Genomic DNA, 22,325 nt, shown 5'->3' with positions numbered 1-22,325 from the left:
CCAAGTAAACGCAAAAATGCTTGGGCTACCAGGTTTGAACTCGTTTTTAAAAGTTTTAGACTAATATGGACGGAGTGGCATCCTGTACAGTGAAGGACAAGCAGGAATATTAGACTAAAGCTATTTGCACATGCTCTAACTGGAGAGAAATAGCGACTGTGCTGAGTAAATCGGAAACTAACGGCTGTTTTCCTATCATCGTATCTGGGTAACTGGGATGGCAAATCCGCTTCAGACCTTAACATGTAAACACGACTGCGAAAAACTGATTCCGAAATTCGGTTCGCGCCTTTCGGAAGATGTGTCGCATGTAAACTTAGCGGCAGTGAGCCGAGGTAAAATTTGCTGTTTGGAAGAGCGCGCCGCAGCGCGTAGTGTGAAGCAGTCGCCCTCCGTTTGTGGCAACAGCAGCTTTGGTGTCTCCCTCTGGTGGGAAAAGGGAAAGGTTGCCTGTTCACGTGCATGTAAGGGGCGCTACGAGCTCGCCAGTCGGTCAGTCGGTCAGCCGGGTCAGTGTGGGGCCCTCAGTGTCTGTCTGTCGTCCGGAGTGCCAGTGTGTGTCAGGCCGCCCGTCTGCTCAGCCAACGGTCGTTGGCGGTAGGATCGATAGATCGGTTGGTCGGTCGCGCACTGAGACACGAGACGACTTGTCCGTCTTGAGCGTCGGCGCGTGTGAGGTCGCCACGTGAGTCCAGTGGGCCGCGCCGTATAGCGAGGGGTAGTGGCTTCGCGGCCGACACGAGAGCAGCAGGAGTCAAACCACGACATCGGTCTGGCCGGTGCGAGCTGCGACGCCGTGAGGCGGGAGATGGGCGCGCCCTCCTGCGTCCGTTGAAGCGGCTGGCAACGGACGGTTCGGGAGAGGTCTTTGCCAGACATCGCAGTTTATTAGAAGTTGAGAGATTCGTGATATGTTGTTTCATTTCCTTGTTAAATTCCACTTGTTTTCTTGGTCAGTCTCTCGTCCCCCAGCTTGCTCGTCTGTCTCCCGTCCGCATTTGTTAGGCAGTTAGTGTCTGCCTGTCTGTCGCCCTACCGTACGTCACTTTAAAAAAGATCCATCAGATGAACAGATTACCGATTTTATGAATCTCATTGTCGTTGTCACGTACAACTTCTTGGAACTAAACGGACAACTGTAGCAGCAGTCTGATGGGCTCGCTATGGGCAACCCTTTAGCCGGCATCCTTGTCGACATCTTTATCAATTCTTTGGGAAAAAAAATTGTTTAACCGTTTCTCAGACGCTTCACTAGGTATCCTTTCTTACACAAGATACGTTGATGATATTCTAGTCATCTATACGGACCCGCCGATAGCATTGATCATTTATTTAAACTTCTTAACAACCTCCATGAAAAAATTTCTTTCACTATTCAACTCGAAAACGAAAACCGCCAATTACATTATTTGGACTTGCCCCTTACAATAGAAGGCAATAACATCACTTTCAATATTTTTCGAAAAGAAAAGTATCCTGACCAAATCGTGCCTGCTTCCTCTTTTCACTCTGCCGTCCACCGAGCCACCTCTATACCACTTTAAACGGAAAAGTTCAATGAGGACATAAATTTACTTAAAGCCATAGCAGTCAATAATGAATATACGCCTAACATAGTGGACGATATCCTCAAAAAGAAAATTGCAAGAATTACTACGCTCAACACCTCACGCGCTGAAGTTAACCAACTAAACGTTCTTCTATTCCTTTCGCAGGACCCATTTCCTATCAGATTCAGCGCCTGCTTCGCAACAAATACAACTGCAATGTTGCCTTCTCTGATAATAATCTGAAGAGAAACTTCATTCATAATTTGAAATCCATTCGCTCCCCTACAGAAACTTCTGGCGTTTATAATATCACCTGTGATACCTGCTCCTCCTATTATACAGGGCAAACTGGATGTACTTTCACCATCAGATATAAGGAACATCTTTCGAGAAAAAACGGCACCAGTCCCCTAAATTCATCCTTTGCCGATCATCTCTTAATTACTGGACACGTGCCTAAAGCCATTGGCGATAACAATTTTTGCATACCGAAAAGAAGGGGCGTAGGTTAGATGTTTTAGAGGAATTGGAGATTTTCAAACATCTATCTCGTCATGATGGCCTCATTCTCAGCGAACAGCTGCAGCTGGGAAATAAAAACTTTTTCCACTGTATAAAGCCGTTGCTTGATCTTTGATTCAATTTCCTCATGCAGTTTGCCGAAATGTTGTTTTCCTGTTACGTCTTTGCTGTTTTCTTGTATGTCATAACTGACGTTTTTTTTACGTTACAAAATGTATATGTTTAAAGCAGATAAATACGTAACTTCATCTTATTATTAGCGCTTTATTAGTGCTTACGTTATGCCTGAATAAGCTTCATTACAATTTCATTTGTCTGATTTTGAATGTGCAGTAGCGTAGTTGTTTCTGCGGTTACTAGGTGGCGCTCGTAGCAACCCCGTGTTTACTTGGCCACACTTCCTAACGTGGGCACCGCAGTTTGGTTGCAACCCGTGTTCACTCGGGTACGAGCAGCCCTTAGCGGCTCGCCATCTTATCATATTTACAACTTTTCACGACGTCGCCTTTCCGGCTTAGATTATTTTAGAATGTGACTTGTAAGTACTGCATCTCTTTCCAGTCAGTACACACTTTAGTTTATTAATGTCTTATATACCTATTATGTTTTAGAACAGTTAGTTTAATTCTGAAGACGACGCTCATAGTAGCGTCGAAACCTGGTCAATTTTGACTTAATATTTGTGACCGAGGGCTTATTTGTTCTTCATTGTTCCGCAAGGCGATTAATGCTTGACTGTCAGAAAGATGGAAATAAAATAAAATCTCAAACTGATGAAAAATTTTGGCTTCCGCAATTATGTAAACTAAGGGGAAACAGCAAAATCAGTAAATGTAAACACGGGTCACGTGGAGACTGCCCACCTTGAGACTGCTCTGCGCATCAGCACCGGATCTACGATAATACTAAAAAAATCCAGTTTTCCAAAAATATGTTCATCTTGTAGCGCACGTCTTTCTGAAAAGTCTGAAACATACGTGTTCGAGGAAATGTAAGATATTATTTGGTCTGAAGTGTGCCAGAGTGCAGTGCCACGCCTCTTCATAAGGCATTCTTCTACCGCACGTCACTGTATTTCGCTCTGTGGAATTGAAACGTGTACATTTTGTAATGGATGCCACCAAACTATATTCAGGACAGTGGAAACTGAAATGTCCTCTGGTGCCACTTCTGCTCCCAGTTTGCCAGCCTGCCCCTATTTAAAAAAATCTCGCAATTAATAGAGGATGGGAATATTTGTAATACGGAGAACAAGAACTCTCCAGAAAATTTGCACTCTTTATTGCCTATTAGCTAATAACTTGCTGTTTTCTGTGGCATAAAATTAAATATAGGATACATAAAACGAATAAACAAGAGATAAGCAAGAAATTACACATTTATTCAATCCTTAGCTCGTAGCATTTTTTTCTCTCTAATCTTGCTCCAGCTTTACATGGCATGGTTTCCTTTCTGCGAAAGAATCTATAACCTCAAAGTTCGTCAAACGTTTTGCTACATGAAAAATCGAAATGTCGTTAGCTAATACTGAAAAAGCTTTTAACACAAATAATATCCAAGACTGGTGTGGCTTTTCGATCTGTTTACGTCTATTTTGTCATTGTCTGCTAGATAAAATAGGCCTTTCTAATATTGCAGCAATTTTGTAACACACATCAAATAAACGTGACTGTTTTGGCACAGATGGCCATTTTTATAACACGACAGAATTAATTCACAAAGTACCAATATCACATGGCTATTAGACCTACTACAAGCAAAAAATTTTGTTAGGAAATAGTTTCAAATTTTATTTATACGCACCAGGTTCTCAAGCACGAGATCGAAAAGTAGTATTACTAAGTTTTTATATAAATCTGGATTCGTCTTATTCTTCTAAAATTGTGTGATGTCCCCGTTTCTTCTCGTTCCACGTTCTAACAATCAATCCTGTCATCACCAATTCTGTAGCTACTCCTGCCATTGTCAAAATTTGTTCGCCGATTAACTTCACTAACCCCGCTAGAATCACAGATTTAGTTATACCGCGATTATTTTCCAGTTAGGCGTTTTACGTTTTCTGCGTTACTTCCAGAATAGAACTTAAGCGGCTGCTAGTCGGGGACTGTACAACGGTCCTTAATGGTGTAGCGATCTGGACAAAAATTTTCTGTCCAAATTTCATTTTCTTGGATACACCGAGAAGATAATACGTAATATTTCTCATCGGTTATTCCTGTCAGTCGTTTATTACCATTCTGGTACTCTGAATCTATGGATTTCGCTAGTAATTGTGACAACACTGGTCATTCGCAAACGCTATCAACCACATAATCAGACAGCGATTGGCATTCATCCGTTCCGCTTTACTCCGTTCAGCTCGTATAGCCCCATCCCCTGTTGTCTGCGGAAACTTTATTTCTAGATGCGACGGGGATTCTCCTGAGACACACATCACATACACTATGCACACACTCAAAAATCAACTTATGACTCATTCATAAATCAATTTAAAAGGTGTTCAGAAATGTTCAAAGACCAACAGGGACGAGTTTCAAAATCATATGAATAATCTAGAGACCAACGAGAGCTAGATGCTAGGCGTTTCGTGAAACGTTTTCTTGCCCAGGAGTATGAATTTGGCGCCCCCTTTTCCCGGTAGCATCTAGCTGCTTGCTGCGACTGCTTGCACAGCCGACAGCCACATTTCTGTAGCCAGAAGCGGGAGAATCTACAACTCGAACCCGACTGCACTGCGCATGCGCATGAGCCCGCTCGTAATTGCTGCAACTAATGTAATGTAAATAGTTGAGACTTCACGCTCATCGGAGGCAATTTGTCGTTCTGAAACATTGCATAGTCTTCCTGAAGCCTTTGACACGTTTTACTGTTGACAGACGCTTGTATGAGCACTGGTTTGTCCTTTGCAACTTAGCTGCATTTTCGTCTTCCTTATCTCGTTTATGTTTTATTGTATTATTCTGCAGTAGCGGATACAGTAATATCCTTCGTCAGAGTGTCGGTTCTTACCAGTCAAAATTACAAAAATTTAACTGAAAACTGGAAAAATGAAAAATTCCCGGAATTCCAAAAAATTCCCGAATCTCCGGGTTGTCCCAGGTCGTATACACCCTGAAAGAGCATTTTCCTACCACATGTGTTTATGTGCCACGCCCACTTTTGTCACCCACTGTCAACTAAGCCATATGGAGATGCCATTATTAGCAAAATGTGTAGGCCATGTTCAAAAACGTTTGGGAACAAGGTTGAGAAAACTGTTGATACGAGTGGAAAAAATTAGAAGATGGAAAATTGTAGACCGGACAGGGTCGATTAACTAAAACTGAAATAGAAAACTTGCAGGTATACTACGGCAGGCAATTAGGACAAATAAAGGAAATCTGGAGGCAATGAAGAGAGATGTCCTCTACTGACAATAAGCCATGTCATGGATTGTGTCCATCAGGAGAAACTTCGTGGTGCAAATACAATAGGGTTTAGGCAACTGGAGAATCTTATTCCCACCAGCATTCTCTTCCTGCTGCTCTGATTACAGAAATTAAACCAATTTTCAGAGAACTGGCTCATCCTGAACTTATACGGAAATGTCTGCGTGGGCAGACACAGAACCCAAATGAATGTTTCAACAGCGTAACTTGGAACCGCCTTCCTAAAACTGTATTTGTAGGCATGCATCCAATGAAACTACGAGTCCATGATGCTGTTATTACATTCAATTGTGGTAATATTGGAAAGTTTTGCGTACTGAAAAAGCTGGGAATTAACCCTGGTGAAAGTATGATCACTGGGCTGCAACATTGCAATAAAGCGAGGATAGCCGATGCAGACAGGTCTGCATCCAAAATGGCCAAGAAAGCAAGACAAACATGCAGGAAGGTGAAAGAGAGGCTGGAAGACCTGCTAGAGGCCAAAGAAGGGCCATCATATGCGGCAGCACAGTTTTAATTGACTGTAAGTAACAAATTTCAAAGGGTTTTGCTTTAAAGTCAATTTCCCTCAAAATAAAATTTTCAGTACACATGCCTTATTATATCGAACTATCATAGATAAATGAATGACGTTTCCAGAGACTCTGCGTAACATAAAAGGCCACCTCTGGTACTACATTCATTAATACTCCATTAGGAAGTTCACAAAAATATTTTCTGCAGAAAAAGTTAATATTTTTTGTTAATAAATTTAAAAAAGTATTTCTTAAAAACTATTAAATTAATCAAGTAGTTTTTAATACAGTTGGCTCTATTAGCATCACGTAACATACAGTAAAAATATTACGGTCCTGCATCAAATAATTTTTTTTTTCAGAAATGAGTCAAATACTTGCCTAAATTAGCATGGGTTAGATAGGCAGGGTGTGGTCCCGTTAAGGCATTATAGGTAACAGAGTTGAGCGTGACAAATTACTACCCAAACACTTCAGGAAATTGCGCGCAGAGAAATTAGTAGTTCTCTGTACAAAAAATACTGAGATGTTTTTATCTACCATAATGTGGAAGTACACAGGCTCGAAGTTTACAGGGTGTACTGAAAACAATCATCCTATTTGCCATGTCTGAAACTGTTGCACACATACAATGAATTTAGTTTCTTGGTGAACGGGAAACTCTAAAAGTTTTTCCATACCTTTCCATAGGTGTTGAATATGCCTTTTTGAGCTGCACGTCATACATCAATGCGCTATTCAAATTGTTTCCACACTGCGGCGACCATGTGTCGAGTTGCCGCTTCCACAGCTGCTGTTATGCAATGTCTCACTTCTTTCATTGTTATTGGTAACGGAGGCACTGAAAGCCCCCCCCCCCCCCCAAAAAAAAAAAAAAAAGAAATTATCACATGAGGTCAGGTTCGGTGACGTTGGAGGCCAGTGAAGCAAGGCTGAATCATGTGGTCCAGTGGGAGCGAATCCATCGGTCTGTGAACCTCAGATTTAGAAATCACCTTCACGAAGAGCTTGCAGCAGCTGACTTTTGTGTGGTTTCATGCGTAGACGTCGGCGCAACAAACGCCAGACGTAGATCGGGGCCACGTTTAGCTGTCGAACTGCACGGCGAACGGATTTCTGCGGACTCCCTGTGAAGCTATGGCGGATGCGTTCGACGTCCTTGTCAAAGACATTCGGGGACGATCCGGCGATTTGCTGCGACACAAGCAACCTGTTCCTCGGAATTGTTCACGGCATCGTCTAACGCTCTGTGCTGTAGGAGGATCCACAACATTGCTGAACACGAAACGCTTTCTGTTATCCGGACACCATTTATATTTGAACTGAACTCGGCGCGCTCTGCTGCTACCTGGCGGGAACCATGTAAAACTACGAGTTTGCTCTCTGCAACAGTACGTTGTTCACACACACGTCTCAAATAACATAATGGCTATGATTTTTTAAATCGGACGATTCTTTTTGATATGCGCCGTATATTAATGCCAATCGTTAGCTTATGAAAGGAAAATACAGTGCTATAATGCAAGTCAATGTTTAGAATAAAACTTGCCGCAAAAACAGAAGCAATTAATATACAGTCGCTTCCGGCAAGAAGTCCTAACATACTGCGAAGCGGCTTCATTCTTGCACGTTAAACAGCCATTGAGAAGCATTCGTACATATTAGACGAGATTTGAGTTCTCTGTAATTTCATACACGTTTCATGACAAATGTTACATTTAACGGTACGAACACTGTTCAGTTTATCTTGAATTGATTTAACAACTGAAAGCTGAATGCCAAACACACAAATACAGTGCTTTACTCGGCAGTTCCTCATTGAACACACAGAAAACATTTTATTTACCACGTGAGTTTCCTCCTGCGTGTCTTCACAGAAGGGAACGTCTAGAGTGGAGCCGTCAACACGCCACCTAGACGTAGAACAGTGGGCGAATGTTCTTTCCACACACGAGTCCCGATTTGGTGGAGAGAGATTCTCGGCGGATTCGCATGTGGGGGGCACGTGGAACACGGTGCTGGGCTCCAAACCTTGTGGAAAGAGATCCCTGGTGGTGTGGGCAGGGACTGTGTCGACCATTCGAACACCTCTTCAGGAACTCGTACGGCTGAACCAGCACGGCGTAGCTGCTGTGAGGAGAGCTCGGAATGTCAGGCGAGGCTGCTGCGAGCTGCGGTGTGCCCAGACTGTCTCGACGAGCGATGATGGCCGACCTCTCTGAGCACACGTGGCTGGTGTTTCTTACGGAAACTGAAGATGCTGCACGCGTGCCGCGGCCAGTTCGCTCTCCCGACTCGAGTCTGGGACGCAGTAAGGAAACAGGCTGCATCCACTGGCCACTCTGGGAGACTTGGGAGCAGCTCTGCAGGCGGAAAGGGCGTTGTCGCCTCAACACGAGATTGGTGACGTCATTCACAGCGGTCCGTCTTTGTCAGGCCCGTATTTGTGCCACAGGAGGTCACACGCCCTGGTCAGCACGTTAACCAGTTGTCAGAATGTGTGCAAATCCGTCAAGTTGGAAAAAACGAAAATCATTTCTGTCTATTATGCGTGTTGCAGTTGATTACGTCCTGTGTTCTTTGCATTGTTACTGTTTTACTATCTTTTTTCACAGCTTTGTGGCAAAATAAACGCAACCTTGAAAAATTTCCGTTCCTTGCTTTGATATTGGACACCAGTGAAGATGTTCAATAACGTTTACAAAGATCCCTCTTACTTGCGACACATACAATGAGGTAGAGGCGATGGACATAAAAGTTGTGGCGCAGGACTGCCAAACACGCATTCTCACATGGAAACAGTGGGTTCTACTTCAAGTATACCTGTTCATGAAACAAAATTTCATCCAGCAAACAAGCGTAACTTTCCACGAAGGAATAAAAGATATTGTAAATCGGAATGGTCTGTGGCTTATCCGTGGCTACATTACAGAGAAAAGAGTGGCGATGCTGCATTCGGTCCATCCACTTAGTGAAGAATAGAAGACCAAAGAAAGGGAGAGCTTTTCTTAAAGAAGTTTTCTGTAACTGGAAAAAACCGGAGAAAAATTCAAGATACACGAAAAGTCTTTTCCAACGAGGGTCTCGAGCAATTACTCGGCAACATGAAAACAGGACACCTGTTGCTGGTCGTGTCAGATGTCTGCTGACCGATCAGGATGAAGCTAGAACCGCTCTGCTAGTAATTATCAGCTCACTCAGGTTCCTGGGTCGAATGGGAAAAACACAGAGGTCTTGAAACAGTCTCTGGGAACTTCACGACATTTCTTGATCAGAAGAATGATGTCCCAGAACTGAAGATATTTCTGAAAACGTCATAACCCTTGGTTGCCGTCGGCGATACAAAACGAAGTAGTGGAAATTATCGCTCACACGATCCAGCGAGGAAATGTGCAGCAAATAAAAAATTCGCCTTTCTACAGAATTAGAACAGAATAAACGACGAAATTGGCTGGCACTCTTCGTGTACATAGTGTTGACCCTGAGACGCTTGAAATAAAAACTTTTCCTGGGGTCATGCAGTCCGTCGGACTCCAAGGCAAAAACGCTGGTAACTACGATGAAATACACCCTTCTAGGGCTGTCACTAAAACAGTTTTTACGCGCCCACTGCTACGATTGTGCAGCTAATATGTCTGGGCGGAACAAGGGGGGAAGAAAACCCGTAAAGACCGGCCAAAGCGTTGTTACATCCACTGCAGCATTCATTGTTTCAAGAAGTTGTGATCCATTGTGCGATGTACTGGTAACTGTGAAAGACGCCTCACGTATAATTCTAGCAAAACCGAAAGACGTGTATGCAGATGCTGTGGGCTGTAAGAGTGACATTTTTCACATATTTGAGGGAAAACTATCAGCGAGTCCAGAAGACAGTGACCGAAATATTGAATGTACCGAGCTCACTTAACAGACAAAAGATCAGTCCTGCGGGGCTATGCGAAGCGGCCCGAAGAGTTCGAAACTATTTTTATATACACAATGATCAAAAGTACCAGCCCCCCCCCCCCCCCCCAAATATACGTTTCTCATGTGAAGTGCATTGTGCTGCCACCTACCGCCAGGTACTCCGTATCAGCGACCTCAGTCGTCATCAGACATTGTGAGAGAGCAGAATTCGCGCTCACGGACTTCGAACGTGGTCAGGTGATTGGTTAGCACTTGTCTCATACGTCTGCACGCGAGATTTCTACACTCCCTAGGTCCACTGTATCCGATGTGATAGTGAAGAGGAAACGTGAAGGGACACAGACAGCACAAAAGCATACAGGCCGACCTCTTCTGTCGACCGACAGACCGCCGACAGTTGCAGAGGGTCGTAATGTGTAACAGGCAGACATCTGTCAGACCATCACAAAGGAATTCCGAACTGCATCAGGATGCACTGCAAGTACTATGACAGGCGGGAGGTGAGAAAACTTTGATTTCACGGTCGAGCTGCAGCTCATAAGCCACGCATCACGCCGGTAAATGCTAAACGACGCCTCGCTTGGTGTTAAGGAGCGTAAACACTGGACGATTGAACAGGGGGAAACGTTGTGTGGAGTGACGAATCACAGTACACAATGAGGCGTTCCGATAGCGGGGTATGGTGAACGTCATCTGCCAGCGTGTGTAGTGCCGACAGTGAAATTCGGAGGCGGCGGTGTTGTGGTGTGGTCGTGTTTCTCATGGAGGAGGCTGGCACCCCTTGTTTTGCGTGGCACTATCACAGAACACCCCTACATTGTCGTTTGAGCACCTTCTTGCCTACCACTATTGAAGGGCAATTCGGGGATGACGACTGCATCTTTCAACACGATCGAACACGGCCGGTGGCGGAGTGGTTACACGACAGTAACATCCCTGTTATGGACTGGCCTGCACAGAGTCCTGACCTGAATCCTACAGAACACCTTTGGGACGTTTTGGAAGGCCGACTTCGTGACAGGCCTCACCGACCGACATTGTTACCTCTCCTCAGTGCAGCACTCCGTGAAGAATGGGCTGCCATTCCCCAGCAAACCTTCCAGCACCTGACTGAACTTATGGCTACGGGAGTGGAAGCTGTCATCAAGGTTAAGGGTGGGCCAACACTACACTAATTCCAGCATTACCGATGGAGGGCGCGACCAACTTTTAAGTCATTTTCGGTCAGGTGTCAAGGTACCTTTGATCGCATAGTGTAGCAGTAGCAACTAAAGCTTCTGGATTGTGAGAGAGCCGGTCAGATCCGCACGGAATACAAATTTTAAAGCAGTCAGAGTGAAACATTTTGTAGAGGTTCTGAAACTAGCTTCTCCAAATCTAACTACAGAACCATTTGATATGCTGTTAGAGAAATCCAAAAATTATTCTAAAAGCCTAAATATGAAACACACAAATTTCTAACAGCCAAGAAAAATTCCAGCGAAATTGCAACACACAGAAACTCCATTTGCTGATAAAAAATTGCCTTCAGAACGAAAATTTAGGAAGGATTCGTTCCAAATTCTTGATCACATTCTGAAAAAAAGTATCGAAGGGCAACCAAGAGGAATTAAAGAGACTATCCCATCTTGAAGCGGCGGTTATTAACGTTCTCCCAAATATGTCCTCTATCTACAACACCTTTGGAAGAATTGCTTCGAGTAAATACAACAGACTTCAACCTGGACAGGTTTTCTGCACAGCTCGAAATGATGCGAACCATTGCGACTGGTATACAACCATATAACGTACCCTCTATTGGAAGAAAACTTACCGCTGAACCTGTTAGGGTTAAAGAACTCCTCCAGGAATTTATTTGCCTCATCATTCTGGTTCTGACCGTCACCATCCTCAGAGGTCATTCGGCGCTTTGATACGATTTAAAACTTGCCTCAGATGAACGCTGACTCAATCGAGACTCACCCCTTTACTCCTCTTTCATATTCATCAAGACGGGACTGGAAATTCCCGAACCGTAGAAAGGAAAACTACATTTGGAAATATTACCTAAAATTTTTTGTCTAAATAAAAACAAAATAAATGTCTTTATTTCAAAACACGTTTTTGTTTTTCCATTATGATGTGATGCACAGTGTTTATAAAATAATAATAAAAGGTTTGTCTACCCGACTGTTAGCCACAGTCTACAGTAAATAGGTATTCCTTTTCGTAAATGGTCTAAAAACAAAGTAGGACCAATGTCTTTTTAAAAATTAAAGCAACGAGACAATTTTACAGAGGACGAACCTTAAAGCTGGGTCCATATTATTATTAACGACTTGTTTCTGTAGAACAGCGCTGCGTAACTAACACACCTTCCCACACGGTCAGTATTTATGTATTCTTAACGGTTTGGCTGAAAGACTAATTCAGCAAATGGGTTTCCATGAACCCCCCCCCCCCCCCCCCACACCCAAAGAAATGGTTGGTACGCCACTGAGTCGTTCTATTAAACAGTCTTCACGTCACAACAAGTCTTCTCTCCTGCGGTTTCCTTTATTTTATTTTATTTATTTATTTTTGTCTTCACAACACAGCGGACCACGTGAGCAGAACCGTTGTTCCAGTTCCACGTACTGGAAACCCTGTCTTATGCTCGTGCCGCGTGCCTGGAAGCGAAGGTGGCTTTCGTTTTCCAGCACCTATGTCCATTAAAACGTCCCACGAACTTAATTTCGTAGAGTACAATTTAATAAGCAATGACTCCGAAACAAGCCACCTAAACTTCGCTAAAATTGAATATAGGCCTAATCTGGCTTCAGTTCCGACTGCTGTTTTCGGCCAATCACAGCACAGGACAACTGTTGCCACGAGATGAGGCACTGACGTCACATTATTTGTTAATGACGGGAAAATTCTCCGTACAGCTTCGTGTGCGGTATGTGGGTAACAATGAAATTTCCATCCCGACGACAAATTTATTACCGTCTATTCATTTACATACTGATCAGTGAACGTTCTCCTCTAAATTCTGGCCTCCATATAACACTACACATTTGCAGTCGAAGATCATACGGTTAGAAACATCTAACGAACGAGTAGTAAAGATATTGTTCTCCGACTTAGACAGAAAACACATTAAACTGCACATGATTACTGATGCACGAATTTCGTGAAACAAAATGTACCAGCAGTACTCTACAAGGTGTGTCGATACTAGCAATTCAAAAATATGGTACCTGTTAATACCACTACCCATCTAGTTTGACCGATCACCAAAATGCCGGATAAGCCACTCCCAAAATGCAGTATGTGTGAAATACCTATAGCAACAAAAACTAATTTATTCCCCCTTATAAGACATGCTTCGCTAAGTAAAGCTCCCTTTCAGTCTAAGGTACTTAAAAGTATCAGCACACTGTGCCTAAGCCAAGAATGTAGGAGGAAAATAAATGTGGTCTGTCTGTGCACGCAGGACGTCCCGTGAAATTACGACACAGGTCAAAGTAAATATCTGACATCGGCAGGGCACTCATGGGAGAATTCTTTCATCGTTCTAACGTTTGGCGAAGTTACCTTGCAGTTTTAGGTTTTAATTTGGAAGGTACGATACACAGGGTGAGTCAGGAGGAAAGGTACGTGTTTTGACGGGTGATGGCATTAGTGATTCTGAACAAAAAACTTGATGTGGATGTATGGCCTATTCCTAATGGTTTCCCAGATACAACACTTAAGGTACATTTCTATTTACGTTCTGTTTTATTGTTTTTTTACAACCTACCACAGTAACACACATGAAGTGAAGTGGAGACGAGCGTTTTGGTTACTGGGCGCTTTCGGTCTATCAGGAAGGAAAACTGCCTCAAACTGGCTTACAAAAAGCGCGTACGCTACAGCGCACGCGCGAGATTTTCAATATTCTCGCGATGTCTCTGCGCAAACTGTTAGTTCTAGACAAAAAATAAATAGGACTTTTTAGTAGCAAATCTAGTTTAATTGTGTACTAAGACACGTTTTCCTTGGAATGTGCGGTTTTCGAGTTATTAAAGAATAACGTACAGAAGTAATAACAAACATTCTATCTCGGAAACCATTCGCAATATGGCATATGTCCACATGAAGTTGTTTGTTCAGTATCACTTATACTACCGCATCTGAAAGCATGTACCTTTCCTCCTCACTCGCCCTGTATATGGCAAAGTGCCTTAATTACAGTGCAAAGTGGACATCAGCCGCTGCTGCATACCAATCCGTTGCCCATTCACATCCAATGGATTACCCGTCTCCAACCATACCGTCTTGTTCCAACCTCTAACCTAGACCACCTCCTTACGCTACAGACCTGTCTATCAGCATAACCAGGGTTTCATGGACGTAGAGAGGAGCTTATATCACTCCTTGATCCTGAACGTTTGTCTACTGTTCGCATTCCAATTTTTTCGTTTACTTCAACGAAAGACGTTGAAATTACTCTTTGCGTATTAGTATCAAGAGATCCGCTTGCTGTGATATAAACTGTATTGCTTGCTCTACGTAATAACAATACACTTTACATTATAGGCGACTACAGCTATAAGAATGTATTCTCGTTAAATCCGCACTAGCAGTTGATTAATCCTTATTTAAGCTAATAAAGTGTTACTCAACAACTCCTGTGCCTTTGTTTAACAAGAATATATATGTGAATCCTCAGTTTCTACCAAGCGACAATTGTGTCGTAAAGACATTTAAAAAACTTGGAACGAGAAATGTATCTCGCGACGAAGTAAATGTACACGAACCTCGTGTATCACCGAGCGCAAAGACGGCGTAAAATTTTATAGTAAATATTAAATTTAATGTTCCTATCAAGGAGTAAACTCCTTAAATGTAAACTTCTATACAATTAATACCGGAGAATAACGCTCCTTGATTGTTGTTCTCTCCCTCTCTTCGCTTGTTTCTAGTAATAGGTAGAAGACATACTGTACCACGTACGTTAGTTGTTGCTAATATAGTACCTTAAAATTTAAATGTGCGTTATTTCGAAGTACAGTGAGCCCTCATGATCCCTGCATCGAATTATTTTTTCTTAAGACGCTTACAGCTCTACAATTTTAGCGGCCTCTGCTTCAAGAGACGCCATTGCGCATCGCCTTATAATGCAAAATGATAGCGGAAGATCAGATCGCCCGCTTTAACATTTAAGACATTTTTTCACAGCAGTCAGCTGCAGATGAGAGCAACATTAGTTTTGAGATTTTACTTTCCAGCTTACGCCAAGAGCCAGGATTCGACTACCATATCCACTCCCAAAGAAAGCAGGTGTTGACAGATGTGAAAATTACCGAACTATCAGGCAGACGAATGGAAAAACTAGTAGAAGCCGACCTCGGGTTAAATCAGTTTGGATTCCGTAGAAATATTGGAACACGTGAGGCAATACTGACCCTACGACTTATCTTAGAAGAAAGATTAAGGAAAGGCAAACCTACGTTTCTAGCATTTGTAGACTTAGAGAAAGCTTTTGACAATGTTGACTGGAATACTCTTTCAGATTCTGAAGGTGGCAGGGGTAAAATACAGGCAACGAAAGGCTATTTACAATTTGTACAGAAACCAAATGGCAGTTATAAGAGTTGAGGGGCATGAAAGGGAAGCAGTGGTTGGGAAGGGAGTGAGACAGGGTTGTAGCCTCTCCCCAATGTTGTTCCATCTGTATATTGAGCAAGCAGTGAAGGAAACAAAAGAAAAATGTGGAGTAGGTATTAAAGTCCATGGAGAAGAAATAAAAACCTTGAGGTTCGCCGATGACATTGCAATTCTGTCAGAGACAACAAAGGACTTGGAAGAGCAGTTGAACGGAATGGATAGCGTCTTGAAAGGGGGATATAAGATGAACATCAACAAAAGCAAAACGAGGATAATGGAATGTAGTCGGATTAAGTCGGGAGATGCTGAGGGTATTAGATTAGGAAATGAGACACTTAAAGTAGTAAAGGAGTTTTGCTATTTGGGGAGCAAAATAACTGATGGTCGAAGTAGAGAGGATATAAAATGTAGACTGGCAATGGCAAGGAAAGCGTTTCTCAAGAAGAGAAATTTGTTAACATCGAGTATTGATTTAAGTGTCAGGAAGTCATTTCTGAAAGTATTTGTATGGAGTGTAGCCATGTATGGAAGTGAAACATGGACGATAACTAGTTTGGACAAGAAGAGAATAGAAGCTTTCGAAATGTGGTGCTACAGAAGAATGCTGAAGATAAGGTGGGTAGATCACGTAACTAATGAGGAGGTATTGAATAGGATTGGAGAGAAGAGAAGTTTGTGGCACAACTTGACTAGAAGAAGCGATCGATTGGTAGGACATGTTCTGAGGCATCAAGGGATCACCAATTTAGCACTGGAGGGCAGCGTGGAGGGTAAAAATCGTAGAGGGAGACCAAGAGATGAATACACCAAGCAGATTCAGAAGGATGCAGGTTGCAGTAGGTACTGGGAGATGAAGAAGCTTGCACAGGATAGAGTGGCATGGAGAGCTGCATCAAACCAGTCTCAAGACTGAAGACCACAACAACAACAGCCTGAACATGATGGTAAGAGGAGTATTCTTCAAGTGCTGCGTGGGTCCACAACAATTTCAATAGTTGAGTCCATGCTCTTCAAGTACAAATACGCTGAGGCTAATAATACATTCAACAATTTTTGCATCTTGGACCACACAATTACGCTCACGCGTCTTTTTGAAGACTCCGAACAAATGAGAAAAATATAAATAAATAAGACTCCTTCCGAAGAGACACTTCACAACCTTTTGTTGTCGATCAGTCCACGAGCGAACTGCCAGTTGGTGAGTCCAACGGACATACTGTGAACCAGAAGTTCGCCTGTGCACTGCTCCATCACGAATATGGATAATAGTTTACTGCAGTAACATCTGTAATCGTCACACCACGTCTTTCTATATCGCTCTGACCAATGATGATGACTTTTCAGAAAATACATTCAGGGCGACTGGTTTTAGCAAAAAATATTTTCAATATTGGTGCTTAATGTGCAGTATTGTTTTCCTCATTCAAATACTTATTTGTTAGAAAAGGGAGTACTGTTTGATAAGTATAAGCCACAGTCAGTCTGAATATACACGATTATTTGCCTACGTGAATGCAGTACTAAACCCATAACGGCGAACATTTTGAGGTCAACGTAAGAATTCATTGATTTCTGCATGTACACAAATACACTAAAGACGAAATGGAGCAACAGGCGGAATTGTCGCCGAAAACATGACTCCACAAAAGTAAAAATATCAACTTGCTGTTTGCTAATACAGGACAGGGAGAAACAAGCTATTAGAATCGTTGGACTAAATAATTGTTAGGCTCAAGTGCTGCATTCGGCTGCTTTCGTAAAGCTGAGGGCTTCCGAAATATCCGATTCACTGCCGCACGAAGGCATTGTCAAAAGGCGTCCCACATAGTTTGATGTCGCGCGACTAATCTAGTATCATACTGTCCCATGTTCTACGCAGCGACCAGACAGAACGTAGTTCTTTAATTCAAGAGTGGATTAAGTTCTGTCCTAGCATCGCACCTGCTGAAGATAGAAGGAAAACCTTTTATTCCACGACAAAATCTGTGTCCCACCATTCCGTTATATTATTCCCCACCTACAAGCATGGTAGTTGTTTTATGCAACAGAAGTAACGAATACAAACCAATATTTCGAAAAAACAATTCAACAAAATGGCGCGAAAACGACAAAAAAAATCTAGTCGGTGACTGTGCTTTTCATTCATGCCTACAGTCAGTGAAACAGCAGATTTAACTGGAATTTCGATAGCGCTTAGAAATAAGATTTTTAATACGAAATTCGCTAGTATTTTGAGAGCATAGTAACCTTCATAGTTTGCTTTACACGCAATAGCCTCGATGGAGAACACTTGAGACCGTACAACTACTACGGCATTGCAAAAACAAAAAAGAAAATAATCCAACATAGCGGGAACGAATGGAAATGGTCACCTTTACCTTATTAACGGAGAAGTAGATATCAACTCGGAAGCTGCAGCACAAAATGCGGACGCACGTCTTCACACTGGAAACAGCTCGCTACAAATTCGTCAGACAACAGAAGGCGCAGGGACTGCCACGCTGCCAGTGCTGCCAACTGCTGAGACGGCGGCAAGTACCAACTGCAGCCAGCCTCTCACAGGGGGCTGTGGTCTACTCACGCAGTACTGGCTCTGGAATTTCTGTAACAATGAGACGCTAAAAAGAATAAACAGAGTAATACGTCTCCATTGTGTCACACAACGATGAAGTACATTATAATGGCGATAGGACTTTTAATAGCTTTTCGTATAAAATTATAAATATAGAACAGAGAAGAAACGTGAAGTGCAAAAATATTTTTTGTCATCCCGTTCTGGGAAACGAACGATATGTTAATATTCAATGTAACTGCTTCAACGGAAATATGAAACCTACTTTTAACAGTCCTACATACGGCTAATAAACACACTCTTCATAAACCCATGTGCATGGACCCCTTCTGGTTCGTCCTGTAAACAGTATCAAATCGGTTCTGGAAATGCGATTACCGATGCCGAATTTCCTACTGTGTTTTTAAGGTAAAAATCAATACGACGGCATTCCACCATTTTACCGTTTTAAGCACATTCATTTTATCAAAGATTAAGTATGGAACTCCTGAGAATGCGGTCAGCACCTTTGTCCCGTCACGTCTGGCATGTGTAACGGTGTTGGATGACAAAACCTCGCTCAACCAGCACTGCTCAAGTTATATAAGTTGCAGGTACATCACTGAATGACTTACAAACGTAATGACATTGTTTTGAATTCCAGCACATTTAACTGAACTAGCAGATCGCAGTAATGAAGAAGACGAATTTATTTTTGCGTGAATTCTCCTTGCCCTGCAGCCCACAGAGCTTTGTCGCTGCCTCAAGCGACTGACTGTTGCTGCTAGCGCTCCGGAATGCCGGCAGTTTAACTTCCTCTGGAACAATATCCGTTTGATGAAGTAAATGAACACGTGAAAAAATGTTAATATATGTACAAACAGCATTGAGACTTTACATATAGCACGGTAATAAGCATGTAAACCTGTAAACAATAAATTACGACGGTGGGGCACACAAAATTGTGATTAGGCTGCATAAGGACACATTTAGAGGTATGGCTCCACAGACAAATTCGCAAAAGTTATCTTTCTTCCCAAATGAGGTTACGTATTGTATACTTTACTGACAAACGACACTGAGTTCCACTAACCACTTGTGGCGTCATGTTTGCATAACACTTCCACCTCCCTACAGCAAAGAGTTGTGTGCTCTATTACGCAATCTGTCGGCATATAAAAACAGTTCATTATTTTCGCAGTAGTCATGGACGGGATATAAAAACTTGTCATCTCCTGGCTTCTTAATTATCACGTCAGCATTCACACGTGTTATGTGAGCGTCGACCAGCGGTTTGTTCACATGCCGTGATAATGATTTATTATTGTGAAACAGCGGCTAGAGCTCGTATGCAGACGTGGAAAGCGTATCGCAAAAGTGGTCGTTCATTCCAGCAGAAACTACCTGCCTTATTCGTCACCAGAAAATGATACTTACTGATGTAAGCGGCAGTAATTTTTCTCTCTGCAAAGTTAAATGTTTCCTCAGCTCTTCATTGTAATTACATTTTTCCTCAGTTCAAGGGTTTTCAGTTCTTTAGCAGTGCGTAAACGAACAATTAATAAGACGTGCAATTTATAAAACGCCGTGAAAACAGCAGTGCGCCACAAAATTCCGTTACAACTGCAAAAGGAATATTTCGCAGCGACATTCTTGTGACGCACGCTTTCGGCGTTCTTGCCGCGTTAAACGTGAACAACGAATCAAGATCCGGACGAAACTCTCAGCCGTCTCTTTCTGGACCAGCTGACTGCAGCCGTGCTGCGAAAGAGGGTGTCTACGTCTGCGACACTGCTTCCACCATGCTTGAAATGTAAACAAGTCTTGGAAATGACTGTAGACCGTTAACGCTAAGACAACAGCCGTCAAACCAGCATCGGAGACGAATTTGCTTACGTAGAAAGCTACTTACGAAAGTTCACGTATATTTTAGAACCGACAGAGCTTGGTCAGTTATTGGCCTCACTAAGAAAATACATTCAGCACCCGAAAACTTTCCTCGTTTTAGGAAGGGCGCGCTTTTGTTTGGCTCTAGCACCCTGTAATCGAAAAAGCCTGGCCTTACGTTCTTCTTATTAGAATATAAGTACCCTAAAAAGATCCGTGCTTCTCTGAAGAGAAGAATTTTTGCCCATTTAATACGTCTCATTTTTTCGAGTATAGTTATTCATCCACTTTGAAAGCGATCGTGTGTAGCTGACCGGGCATCAGACGAGAAACTTGGATTTTTTATCGCTTTGTTTTCTCCTCGATAAAGGGATCACGTGTGCTCTTTTCACAACATGCTAATAACATTTCTGTAGCGTCTTCCATCTCGAAATTCCACAGTAGTGTGTTTCACATTCTTGATATATAATAAAACAATATCCCGAAATTTGTTTGATGACCACGAAAAACGATAGTAACGATTTTTATTTCATCTTATAAAGTGTGCTATACTTCGCAAACTTGTTCCACAATTCGGCGCGACAAGTATGTTTACATACTGTTTCGAAATCATTTCTCAGTATGAGTGAAAGACATGTGCGAGACATCAGCGAGACATTTGCTATGATACAATTGATCTCTAGTATTCGAATTTCCGATCACAGTGATATACGTACGTAGGGAAGCGTATCTGGTCCTCAGTCGGTTTCTGTGAAGGTCAAGCAGTGGGACTACAGGGGGCAGTCTCTGCAAACCGATCTGCCAGTGGCAATTCTGCACTCAGCTGGGAATGTGTCTTTACTCGATGAGAAGTCCGTAAGGAATTCGTGCTCTGCATTATCTGTCTGTGTCTCCTCTCCGTGTTACATGAAGACTGGCGAGTTCACTTCGTCAAGCACAGCTGCATTGCAGAGACCATGCGAGCCAACATCATGAAGATCGGGACGTCTGTTGACCCTACTGGAATCGACTAATGTAACAAGGTCACTTAGAGAAAAACGGTTTCCAGAATTTGCGTCACTATTTCATTACAGCCAAAAGGTAAATAAGTGGACTATGGTTTGCTTCCGGTCAAGAGAAGAAATAACGGCTACTTGCTTCCATAGGTTGCTGTGTCGTAGGTATATGACGAGATACAAAGAGCAGCTAATATCAGCCTAGCCGTCAGTCTCTCAGACATCACTTCCACATCGCAGACGCTATAAAATTATTTCACCTTTACTCCCGATTATAGAGCGATGTGATCAACCCAGCTAAAGTTTCGCTTCATTTTCACTGCTTAGACAGTTGACCAAAGGAGCGCAGTCTTTCCTCTCATTAACACCGATGCTGTAGGCTCTCAGATGTCGCCGCATCGTAGCGGGACCGACACCCTCGTCACGACACTCACTTCTTTACTAGAGGACTTTTTGTAACCAACAAACGTATTTTACACCTTACTTCGTGGCGGCTTGCCTAAATGTATCCCATTTCCTTTTGCATAGTTGCCGTCTACTGAAACTCAACGTTATAAATCTCTACCAACACATTCTGTCATTTTGCTGTTTTTGACACTTTCTACCACAGACGAAGTGTATTACACCTCTGAGAATTCGACAATTAGTCTGTCGTGTCACGTCTGGTAGATACAGGAAGAGGAAAAAGAACTCGACCAAAAGTGCAGGGCAGAAAGAGAGCATCAAGTGAAGGGGTTTCGGCATTGCGAGTTGAGGTGGCAGCTGGATATTTAGGGCGCTATGCCAACATGAAAACGGTGGTCACAGTGAACATTTGCTGCACATACCTATGTTAATTAAGTGTTGGCTCGTTTTTCACTCATTTTGACCTCTTAAAGACATGTTCAAACATGAAACATGGAGGTTTGATTCTCTTCGTCTGTGAAGAAGTGCTGCATGTTACGTCAGCTTAGTACGATACACGTGTAAATAATGCCGTAAGTTTATATTGTTGCCATCGTGACGGTTGGTCAGTCCTAACAGCCTGTTTACGCACACATTTTCTGTAAATTACCGATCAATTACAGCAAAGACGTCCGTGTGTGAGATTTGAATTACGTCCCCGTAGCGCCGAAGATACGCAGTTGCTAGCCCTAGTTGCTCTACTCAAATTCCTATGTTTCACGCTGCCTTTTCACCCTACACTTTTGGTCAAATTGCTTCTCCGCAACCTGTATAACGAAGCTGGATTGCAAACCTCGCTCAACCAGCGGTGCTTAAATTACTCATTTTTTACGTACGCTACACAGACAGGGTGAGTCAGGAGGAAAGGTTCATGCTTTGAGGTGTGACAGTATTAGTGATTCTCAACAAAAAACTTC

At 42.7% G+C, this 22,325-nt stretch overlaps 1 protein-coding gene across 1 annotated transcript in view; it reads right to left on the bottom strand.

Moving 5' to 3' along the window:
* LOC124553927 (ankyrin repeat domain-containing protein 65-like) overlaps positions 1–18,082 on the bottom strand; it is a 445,704-nt gene extending 427,622 nt beyond the window's left edge. Inside the window, exon 1 of the mRNA XM_047127949.1 lies at positions 17,910–18,082. The gene's annotated coding sequence lies outside the window, so the exon portion shown is untranslated. The remainder of the gene's footprint in view (positions 1–17,909) is intronic.
* Between the last annotated feature and the right edge of the window lie 4,243 nt (positions 18,083–22,325).

This window comes from Schistocerca americana, chromosome 11, assembly GCF_021461395.2.
Source record: "Schistocerca americana isolate TAMUIC-IGC-003095 chromosome 11, iqSchAmer2.1, whole genome shotgun sequence".
Classification (NCBI taxonomy): Eukaryota; Metazoa; Arthropoda; class Insecta; order Orthoptera; family Acrididae; genus Schistocerca; species Schistocerca americana.
This window is presented reverse-complemented; position numbering and strand designations above follow the sequence as displayed.